Here is an 11900-nt window from a genome sequence, read left to right as displayed (position 1 = left end):
CAGTTGTGCCAAACACTAGTGTACAATAACTCCTACTGCTTGGTTGTCTGGACTCTAAGCTCTGTGTTGCCCCCCTGCCCTCAGTTCTGCCCATAGTAGTGAAATTATATGCAATACATTTGTTACACTTGTACTACTATTTTTTTATTATTAGTTTAACTGTTAGTATTTATTTGAAATAGTAATGAATTAATAATATCTATTCACTTACCTATTATTCATTTACCTATTATATTACAGTATAGTTCTTTACCTGTCTTGTACTTGTCCTGTGTATTTTGCACCACAGAGGTCCTAGGGAATGTTATTTTGTGCCACTGTATGCTGCAATACGGTGTATGGATAGTATGACAATAAAGTCACTTGACTTGATTTTTTGTGCTAATGTGGCTATAATAATATACATGATGTGTATCTGAATCAATAATAATAAGAGGAAACTTACTGTGAGTTAAGAAGTTCAAAATCTTCTAGACATACCACTTATGTTCAGAAGCTGCTGCACAGACACCAAAACAGATAAACTATTGGATAAATGATGTCCGGCTTTTGTGTTTTATATTTGCTGTCATTTTACTTTTTATTTTATTTATGTGACTTTGACCTCTCTTCCTAGTTTGGGATGATTGCAATTTCGTATTCAATACACACAGAGCCCTGTCTGAATGGAAGTTTGGAACCACGTTCAATTATCTTTACAAGTGTCCTGTCAATAATAAAGGTAAGAAGATGACAAGTACTTAGTGCCCCTTTCTGTTCATTCATGTTAATGTTCAAGGATGTAGAGTGTAGGGATAAAGCTATGGAAAATGGTTCTCTTTAAGGTATTACTGTGTTTGTAATTTTATTTTGTCATTATTAGATTGTGCTTTCATTCTGCAGTCTTTGAGTTAATGTACAAAAGAGCAAAAACTTTTTGTTTTGTTCATAGTAGTAAAGTCTATATGTGTGTCATATTCAAAATGGGGTGAATACCCTGAAAAAACAATTAATGAAGAAAGTCCAAAGAGCAACTTGTTAATTATAAATACAAGACTGGAGATGATCCATTTCATATTGTAACTTCTAAAAACATTTTTTAGGGGTTGAAGTTGACACAGCATTCTAACCATCTTTGTGGAAACTATTGAAAGGCAAATAAAATGTTAGGTTATACTAGTTGATTACCCAGTGGTTTCACTCACTGAGTGCAAGGGAAAAAAATAAAATGTAGTCTATAAGTTATTAAACAGTAAAACATTAACATTTAAGAAGTAAAGATACATTGAGCACTACTGGAGTGGTTTCGGGTAAATTACATTTTAAAGGCGCTATAACACAACAGGTAAGTAGTAGATTCCTTGTGAAAGGCGCTACACGACAGCCTGTGGTATAGAAATAACATTTTCTATGTGATCGTCCAAACTTTTGCCTGACAACCTTGCACTACATGCCTGTGATTTACTTGTTAAAATAATTAATCACAATAGCAACCTTGGCTGTTATGGGGTTTTAGTGACCTGAACTTACCTTAAGGGACAGTAAGTAGTCGTGCAGGGCAGTTTACAAACAGAGTCCAGCTTCGATGGCGCCCATTACACTCATTCGCAAAGATTTCCACTCTCCCAGGAGCCGACGGGGGACTTGAAGTGTCACAAACGGTGCAAGAAGAGAGGATGCTGCCCGAAACTGCGAAGCTCTCGACTCGGCGGAGTAGCCCGACATTCCGTGCCTCCCAGCATCCACTTTGTTCTCACAACCCCTCGCAGCTGAAGGCGCTCTCGTCTTCACAATGTTTACAGCTCGGCGCAGTTAAAAAGTAGAAAGACACAAAGCTGTTTTCCTCATCTCTTCTACTATCAAATACTGCCAACTAAAAAAAAGTTACAATGTGTCAGTTTCAGCGACAGTCACGTGGACGAATAAATAAAACTTCTCTGTCAGAACGCGCCTGGCGGCAGACGGCTCAGCACTGTAGTCCAGACAGGAGGGGTGGGAGATGGCAACGCGGGGCGCACACAAATAATAACAATTCGTAAAGACGATATAAAAATGGTGTAGGTAATTTCCATATCGTGTGGTCATATGTAATAGATAGATAGATACTTTATTAATCCCAAGGGGAAATTCACAACGTTCAGTTATTACGTTATTATTAAATTACGCAATTTCCGTTTCATACGAAATTTCCATATCATGTGGTCATACGTAATTTCCGTTTCAAACGTGAAAAGAATTTTATATATATAGATTGTAAAAAACAGTTAAATAGAAATCAAAAGGCATTATGACATCATGATTTTATTATGAGGTTTTGCAGTTTTCTGATACTAATGTTAAGATAATAATAAATAATAATATCCAAAGTAGTAGGAAAACAGTGAGGCAGGATACTGCTTTAAGCTTCCACATCTCAACAACATCTAGTATAAGACTGTAATGACCACCAAGATGGGACACACAAACTGAATGAGTGTGAAGCTCAGTGACGGGCATATTTATTTAACAATGAATGATCAATAGCCAAACTTTCAGAAGAATCATCTTCTTGCTGTTATAGCCACTGAAAACGCCTCAACAAGTAACAGATATTGAAACTAGCCATGGCTATAAGTCGTGTTTACTCTTCCAGTGTTTCCAATCGTCTATCAGAATTGCTCGTCATGTCCCCCTTCATAAACCCCTGTTTTTTGCTGTGAAGATATATTTCTCTAATACCCTGGAGTTGTCCACCTACTGTACCTTCTTGAACCTCACCAGGCTTGTAAATTGTAACACAAATGTTGTAGGGGTTCATTGTTTGCAGAGCTCAGTCTATCTGTGTGACATTTTGCTGTCAATCACCCATACAGGCCCACTTATCTTCAGCATAATATGCTGGCCACTGCAATACAGTTTACATTCATGTCAACCTTTTGTGTTGATATTATAATATTGTTTGCTATTCACATATACGTTATCCTCCACACTTGAGGCAATGATCTTTATGTGCATGCCAATCTGTTTGCAGATTGCTTTAACGTTACCTCCGTGAAGTGTTGAGGAAATATTTAATCTGTGTGCTATTTCATGTGTTGGAAAGGCATTTAAAATTTGGAGCAAATTTCGAGAAATGGTAGGTTGTGAAATACCCAAATCATCTTGCAAAGCTACATTTCCCTGTGGCCAAAAAAGTAACGTTACCAACACTTTGTTTTGGCTGACATTGCATGGCTTCTCCGAGTAGATGGATCACTTACGTAACATACAAGATTTGCTACAAATTGTGGCTTGCAGAGGGTGTCTTCTGATGCCCAAACCTGACACAGACAGATGCAGGACACAAGTTCGGTACACGTGTTTTATTTATTTTTTTCTTTTCCCCATGGGAAACACTTTCCTCCATTTCCCACCTACATAGCACAGTTCCAAAGCACAAACACTGCACATAACATACTTTTCTCTCTTCACCTCCACTTCTCTTCCAGCAAGCTTAGCCTACCTCCTCCCGACACTGGATCTCCGAGTAGTAGCAGCTGCCCCCTTTTATAGGACACCCAGAAGTGTTCCAGGTGTCCGATGACTTTCTTCCGGCAGCACTTCTGGGTGTGGCAGAAGTGCAGCCACACAGGGCTCAACAGTTTCTGCAGTGCCCCCTGGTGGTGCTAACGGGAACCCAGCTGGGCTGCTCCAAATTCCAGTTCCCAAGGAGCATTGTGGGAGTTCGAGGCACCGCTGCAACCCAGGGGAGTTGCCACTTAGTGCTGTAGCGGGAAGGTAATGTCCTGAATAAGCTCTCTTCCCTGATCTTTTCACTGTTGAGGCATTCCACCTGGGTAAGGGCTCCGGCCTTCTGCCAGCGAATATTATTCCATCTTTGTCAAAATCAAAATCTTTTTACAAGTTAATGGTTGTCCAGCGTTTACAAAGCATTTCCAAAACATTCAGGTTTTCCCGGGATATGAGTGATGATCTCTGCCTGAATGCCAACTTCTGGCAGTTCCTAACGAGTTAGGAGAGCTCATGAGCTCTCCTAAGTCCCAATGAACTTTGGGGTACTTTTCTAAATTAGAAAAATTGACAAAATACTTTTACTCCTAAGCCAGATATATTCCTGGACTTAAGGATACATCCTATTCTAAAAAATTTAGTGAATTAAATCTATTTAGTCTCCACTGGAGAAGGATGAATAGGAATGTCATCCAGGTCTTCAAGGCATAATGTGAATCTAGCAGGATTCTTTCAATTTGTTTTCAATGTTATTGAACAATGTCTTTTTTGAGAAAATGAAATATAAAATAAAATGGATAAATAAAAAAAATAAGAGATTTTAGGAGATTTGTCAAAGGATGCTATTTATAAATATATAATATAGGATGTGGTCTTGGATACCTTGTGGGATGAATATATTAGAATATATTTAACCTTAAGTGGCTGTACTCTCATTATGGCCATGCTATATATGTTTATTAATTTAAAAGTTATTTATTCTTTCCAGATAAGGACATTAGTAACATACGTAATGTGATACAGAAGGAATTTTTGTCCCTTGTGGATGCTGGTTTGGCTATAAACTGCGCCTACCCTCTGATGTTACAAGAAAAACGGAAAGTGGATGTGATCATTTCATTGGACTACAGTGATGGGGATATTTTTATGGTAAGATTTTTGTATTTTTCATATGAATCTGTTGTGACTGTACTGTAGAATTATAATGCTATATTCTATTATGTGTTTTCAAAGTTGCCATTTAATCTGTTTTCAGATCATTTCATTTTTCAACTGTCTTGCTTCCAACTATGTGTTTAAGCCAAGTTGTGCATTACAGTAGACTAGTCCAGAGCCAAGTGTGGCTGCTGTTATCATATCTCTATAGTTCTTGCCACAATATATTGCAGTGCTTATGTTTTATAAAAAGGTGCTGAGACTGCCACCCCTGTAACATCTCTGGGTCAAATTTGGCCTGGTTTTGTGTTTGAAATCAGTAAACCCATCGTACTATATACAATTTACAGGATGAAACTTCCCACAATTTATTGTGTTACTAGTGTTATCTATAACCAGAGAATTTCCTAAATGAAAGAAACAGAACATAGAAATAGAACAGTTTTCTGATTGACATTTTATTGTAATAGGTAATATAAGTGGTCATTCCAGGGCCTTTGGATACACTATATTTTTTGTTTTGCCTTGTGGTGCGAAAATGAACAAATTCTGAGGATTGCCCACTGTAGGACATGCTACGTAGAGTTGTCTGTGTGAAAAGCATGGATTTTCTAAATTGATGCCTTTAACTTGCAGTGATTGCCTTTGAGCCTTATTAATTGACATAGCAAAAGCCAAACGAACTGGAAATTGTAGCTGTTTGAAATCAAAGGGTAAATCATTGGAATCAGCGTAATTCTTGGTATGAAAACATCGACACGTCTTGCGCAACGTTTTAGACGCCCTTGAAACAGACTTTTTTCTGGCATCAGAAGTGGACTTTCTAATTGTACGTCTTTTTTTCGATGGCATGGGTGTATTAGCGAAGAGCAGGACAATTATAATGTGTCACATGGTATCACGTACGGAATAAGCACCACAGTGAGATGAATGTACGTTATTTATAATACGTTTCCCCACATGTTTAACATTATTTAAGTTAACAATTTATCTGTATAATGTAATATACATATTTTAATGCATTTCATCTTAAAAATGATATCAAGTATATAGTACACCCCCAAAATTCACGGGGGTTACATTTCTAGAGCACCCGCGCATTGTGAAAAACCTTAAATTCTGGATGTGGTTAAAAAATGCCTATTTTTATAGTTTAAACCCTAAATATGCCCCCAAAACACTTTAATTTAATTTCAAACTCACCTTAATACATTACCTTATATAACGGTCAAGGGCTGCGAAGATTCACACTGTCAAGATGACGGTGATTTATTTATTTTTATAGAGGATGATCCTCTATAACACAAACAGAGACAAAATACAGCACACTGGGAACTAACAAAAATTAAAGAATATAATGAAATTAAATAATATAAGTAATACCACCCCAGACCCCTACGGCGATATTACATTAAACACAAAAACACAACTCCACACAGCAAAGTCCATGGAATACCACACTGGATGTATCGAAGGATGACGAGAGCAAGTCCAGAGATCTGTATGTTGTAAGAGAATGAAAAAATAGTCCTACCAGTAGACACTGGTTCAGGAGTGCTCCTATACTTGCGGGAAAGCCGTGAATCCACAATCAGTCCTCAGCACACAGGTAGACAGACGATCCAGACCCCAACAACGAATACAATCCAGGACACAGCGACTAAAAATGGCTTAATTAACAGAAGGCAGTCTGACAGGTAAACATAACACAAAATACAACAACAAAAAATCACTTCCCTCTCTATCGGACACCTGCCACTCCTTTTAAACCCCTCTGACCACCTTTGACCCCAACCATCCTTGCAGGGACTGCTGGGAGATGCAGTTCTAACTCATAGTAGCACTGCTACACTTAAAAAAAAAAGAATGTAAATGTAAACCTGTATACTGTACTTCTATGTCTCCCGCAGTCCTAAAATGTAAAATACTGATGTTACTGCTACTGTATATGTACTGTAATTCATGCAAGTGCGTTTTCATTGCCAGAGGCCTTAGAAGGTGCAAGGGCGTGTCGGTGGCATCTTGGGACTTTAACCCTTAAACTGCCACATACTTGGGGGTTAATGCATCTCTGGACGCCAAATACTTTTTTGCTGAAGTTTAAGTAAATGTCACAATTCATAAAGAAAAAGTGAAATTTTAATGGAACACTTTTTTTTTTCATGCAAAGAGCATCACAATTATTGCAACACTGATTATTTTATACACTGCTGATGAACTGTAAAAACTATTTAAAATAACTACTGAAAAATATGCACAAGGTACAACTGATACCATGGATGAAATTCAGTAAATCACTGTGCCAACTGCGCTTGAACTGGCTGCACGCAAGCACACAGAGGTAAGCGCTGATGCTTGCAGGCTAGTCTAGTGCAGTGGCTCAATCCCAGGGACAGTGAGGCTGCAGGGTGTCACGCTTGGGTCACAGAAACACGAGACTGTAGAGACAGGAACTTTATTCAAACACTTCAAACAAACATGTGTCTTTCAGAAGTAATTGAGCTCAGTATGCAGTTAGTTCTCGATTAAAGAATAGATAAACATCATAGGGGAGCACAATGGGAGCAGGAGCCCCAACAGGAGCAGAGTTTGTCTTGGGGAGGAGAGAGAAACAAAGCAATCGGCCAAAAAGGACAGGTGCTGTTCTGGCTTTTAAGTATGTGTAGCATCACGCGAGAAGCATATCACACGACAGAGTTGTCGCCCAGCAAGTAAAGGAGCAATGTGAAAGTAGTCTATTAGTGTTTTTTAAGAGGGTTTTTTTGAGGAGCATCCATGTCTTCTAGGGGTGTGTTTAGCCTCCCTACTCACAAAGGGCTGGCAGTGGTCATGAGCTGTATGCTCAATGAATGTACAGCACTGACTGATCAGCTCCTGCATGCTTGCAAATAGCACTGAGAAACGACTATAGCTGGTTGTGGTGGTTTAAGGATTAAGAGGAAGAAAATAGAAAACACAAGAACACTCTGCTGGAGATGCATCACAGTCAATCAGCAGCAAGGAGAAATGAATAACGAAGTAGCGGTCCGGTGCCGCTAAGATCCACTCCGTCGAGAAGACCGTTATTTATTTATTTTTATGGTGGAGATTCCAGGGACGCACCCAGCCTTGGCCCGATCAGCACGCACTCACAAACAGAGACAAAAACAAAGCAAAACGGTAATCAAGCAGCAAATAATGAATGTAATGAAAACAAATTAAATAAATGAAAACAATGATACCACCCCTGTTCCCCTTACAGCGATTACACATTAAATACAACAAAGCACAAACAAAACACACACAGTAAATCATGAAAAACGTTCATGAAAAACAGCAACAGATGAAATGTAATGATGAAAATAGATAGTCCAGAGATCCGCACGTTGAATGGGAATGTAAAGATAGTCCTACCGGTAGTTCCTGAAATGGTGAAGATGAGTGGACGGGTTCAGGAGTGCTCCTTTCTTTGCAGGATGGCCATGAATACACTTTCAGTCCTCATTACATAGGCAGACAATTCAGATGCCAATCACAAAACAATCCAGGATAAAACGAATAAGTACAGGTAACCCAACAGAAGGCAGACAGACAGGAACTTGAAACACAAATTACAAAAACTTTTTTTTTGCTTTTAGTCACTGGCCCCCTTTTTAAAAGCTGCGCTGACATCCTTTGACCCCAACAGCCCCAGCACCCTCAGCAGAAGACCAATCGGAGCCACTGCAGGGACTGATGGGAGTTGCAGTTTCAAATTCTATTGGCTACTTTCACCATCACAAGCTGCGTTTTCCTCTACAGTTGCTTCCTGTTCTCTCTACTGTACAGTATTGCTACGAAAAAAGCCATAAAAATTGCAGAGGATATTTGTGGTTTCCGCTAACAATTATTAGATAGGTTCTAAGGAAAAATACACGAACGACTGAGGCTGCAAACTCTGAACCACGACTTCACATGGGTCTACTGTATACCCTAGTATTCTAACAGCTCACAGCTCCAAGAGGATAGTCTAAATAGACTTCGAAGCCAGTCATCATCGTCTGTAAATACAGTACATATTCTATTGAACTGAATTGAATCCTTTTATTGTCATTGTATGGTACGATAAGATCCATCCATCCATCCATTATCCAACCCGCTACATCCTAACTACAGGGTCATGGGGGACTGCTGGAGCCAGTCCCAGCCAACACAGGGCGCAAGGCAGGAAACAAACCCCAGGCAGGGCACCAACCCACCGCAGGGCACACACACCCACACACCAAGCACACACTAGGGACAATTTAGAATCGCCAATGCACATAACCTGCATGTCTTTGGACCGTGGGAGGAAACCGGAGTGCCCGGAGGAAACCCACGCAGACACGGGGAGAACATACAAACTCCACGCAATAATAATAATAATAATACAATAAAAAACAATGAAAAATATACAATATACATGTACATATTGTGCAGATAATGCAAATTGTTCATGAAGTAGTTCAGGTTGTGCAATATTATTACAGCTGCAGTGCAATTTTTCAGTGAGGTAATTGTACTTGTTAGTACAAACAGTTCTACCGGGAGCACTTGATGGCCTGATCGAGTCCGTTCATAGCTCTTGGGATGAAACTGTTTTTGAGCCTCAAGGTCCGTGCGGGAAAGGCTTCATAGCTGTGATTTCACACTCAGATACCTTGGGTTAAACTACTCTTAGTGGTGTACTGAGAGTAACAACACTAAAGCAGCTGTGGAATTTGGAATAGCTTGGCCATTATGTGCACCGTTATATTGTTACAGAATGGTTACAATCAGGAGCCTTAAATTTATAAACACAATGTGGTTAATTTCAGTGTATTTGATAAAACCTGCATCATGGATGCGAACCTAAAAAAGAAAGGGAAATCCACACAGGAACAGAAGCACTGCTTTGACTCTGGGTGCCACCAGTTTGCACAACTGAGCAGAAATGTTGGGGGGGAGCTGCCGTGAGAATGTGTGTGGCTTTATGCCAAGTTTAGTTTTTGTACATCGTGATGTGAGTGTGGAGTCGGGCGTACGCAACATTTTTGTGGATACTCATTGTTTATACATGATGCCCCTGGTCTTGTGAATCATATTTTCTTTTAGATCATGTGAATGTCTGGTTGCGTGTACATCATTTACCTGGGGAAAAGATGGCAGCAGGTAGCACTATGGGAAGAAGGCAGGCTGGCAGAGGCAGTGTGATGCTCCAGACAGTGTTCCATTGAGAAACCTTGGGAAATGGCATTCATGTGGATTTTACTTTAAAATGTACCACCTACCTAAACATTGTTGCAGACCACATACACTCCTTCATGACAATGGTATTCCATGATGACAGTGACCTTTCTCAGCTGAAAAAATTGTTCAGGATTGGTTTGATGAACATGACAAAGAGTTCAAGGTGTTGACATGACCTCCAAATTTCTAACATCTGTAGTGGTTTCCTCCGGGTGCTCTGGTTTCCTCCCACAGTCCAAAGACATGCTGGTTATGTGCATTGGTGGTCCTAAATTGTCCCTAGTGTGTGCTGGGTGTGTGGATGTGTGTGAGTGTGCGTGCCCTGCGGTGGGCTGGTGCCCGGCCCGGGGTTTGTTTCCTGCCTAGCGCCTTGTGTTGGCTAGGATTGGCTCCAGCAGACCCCTGTGACCCTGTAGTTAGTATATAGCGGGTTGGATAATGGATGGATGGATTTCCCTTTAAAATCAAGGGAGAATGTGTCCGTCTCCATTATGACTGTATCTCACAAGAAACTTAAAAAGATCACAATAAGTTTCATTCTTCACATACTAAGATTTAATCATTGCATTTTTTTCATTGAGTTTTTCTACACCTTGAGAAATGTAAAGTACTCTGCTTTCATGAGTTCATTTTCTGTCTGTATTTTGACATCTGAACATTTAATATATTTGTTGTATTCTTAAAGTAAAAAGATATCCATTCTTAGAATAAATGCTCTCTTTTTACCTCACCTATCCATGCATTTAATGAAACCGGTAAAGTGTAGTTGGCAATCAGTGCCTATCCCATCGGCTGCTCTCTTTAAATTTGCTAAACATATGATCTGATTGATATAATGTCGGGGAGCGCATTTCAGTATTCTTTCCGTATCCTCCTACATCTTAAGGCAAGATCATTATTGGGTAATGTGATTAAAACAAAGTTTTCCTTTTTTTCTTTTCTTTTCTTTTTTAGACATTGAATCAGGCTAAGGCTTATGCTGATGCACACAAACTTCCTTTTCCCCATGTGGACAAGAAAGGCCAAAAACCTCAGGACTGCAATGTGTACAGTGATGCCTCAGCTCCAACAGTGATCCACATGCCTCTGTTCAATGACAGCAATAAAGACGGCAAGTAGTGATACAGGGATTTCTATTATAAATAATATGTACGTGTTTAAGTGTGGGGTTTGGTAGAGACAGTTTTGTCTGGCAGTGTTATGAACTAGAGAGTTCCTAAGCACACTAGTCTCAAAATAATTGTCATAAATGCTGACTAGAGGAGGAAAACTGTCAAAATAACAGCAGATAGTCACAACAAGGGCAAACATTGAATGTTTATAAAGAAAAGGATTTATTTTTCCAAGAAGCCCTAAGGAGCACAAAGGTACTGAAGGCAATACCTTCAAAACAGATAATCTAAAAAAGCAAAGAAGGTCCCAATACAAAAATCCAATGAGTGGTCGAAAAAAAAGAGTGAAAAGTTATAAAACCCAGTAGATAGATAGATAGATAGATAGATAGATAGATAGATAGATAGATAGATAGATAGATAGATAGATAGATAGATAGATAGATAGATAGATAGATAGATAGATAGATAGATACTTTATTAATGCCAAGGGGAAATTCACATACTCCAGCAGCAGCATACTGATAAAAAACAATATTAAATTTAAGGGTGATAAAAACGCAGGTATAACAGACAATAACTTTGAATAATGTTAACGTTTACCCCCCAGGTAGAACTGAAGAGTTGCATAGTATGGGGGAGGAACGATCTCCTCAGTCTGTCTGTGGAGCAGGATGGTGACAGCAGTCTGTCGCTGAAGCTGCTCCTCTGTCTGGAGATGATCCTGTTCAGTGGATGCAGTGGATTCTGTTCAGCGCCTGTTGCTCTGCCACAGATGTCAAACTGTCTAGCTCCGTGCCTACAATAGAGCCTGCCTTCCTCACCAGTTTGTCCAGGCGTGAGGTGTCCCTCTTCTTTATGCTGCCTCCCCAGCACACCACCGCGTAGAAGAGGGTGCTCACCACAACCGTCTCATAGTACATCTGCAGCATCTTATTG

At 39.6% G+C, this 11900-nt stretch overlaps 1 long non-coding RNA gene across 1 annotated transcript; it reads left to right on the top strand.

Annotated features, from left to right (window-relative positions):
• The first annotated feature begins 570 nt into the window (after nucleotides 1-570).
• Nucleotides 571-11180, top strand: LOC127527275 (uncharacterized). Its single transcript, XR_007934575.1, has 3 exons — nucleotides 571-721; nucleotides 4457-4617; nucleotides 10804-11180. It is a non-coding gene; the product is annotated as an uncharacterized LOC127527275 (long non-coding RNA).
• The last annotated feature ends 720 nt before the right edge of the window (nucleotides 11181-11900 follow it).

The sequence above is a fragment of the Erpetoichthys calabaricus genome, chromosome 3 (genome assembly GCF_900747795.2).
Source record: "Erpetoichthys calabaricus chromosome 3, fErpCal1.3, whole genome shotgun sequence".
NCBI classification, from domain to species: Eukaryota; Metazoa; Chordata; class Cladistia; order Polypteriformes; family Polypteridae; genus Erpetoichthys; species Erpetoichthys calabaricus.
Note: the sequence above shows the minus strand (reverse complement) of the source record. Positions and strands in the feature narration are given on the sequence as shown.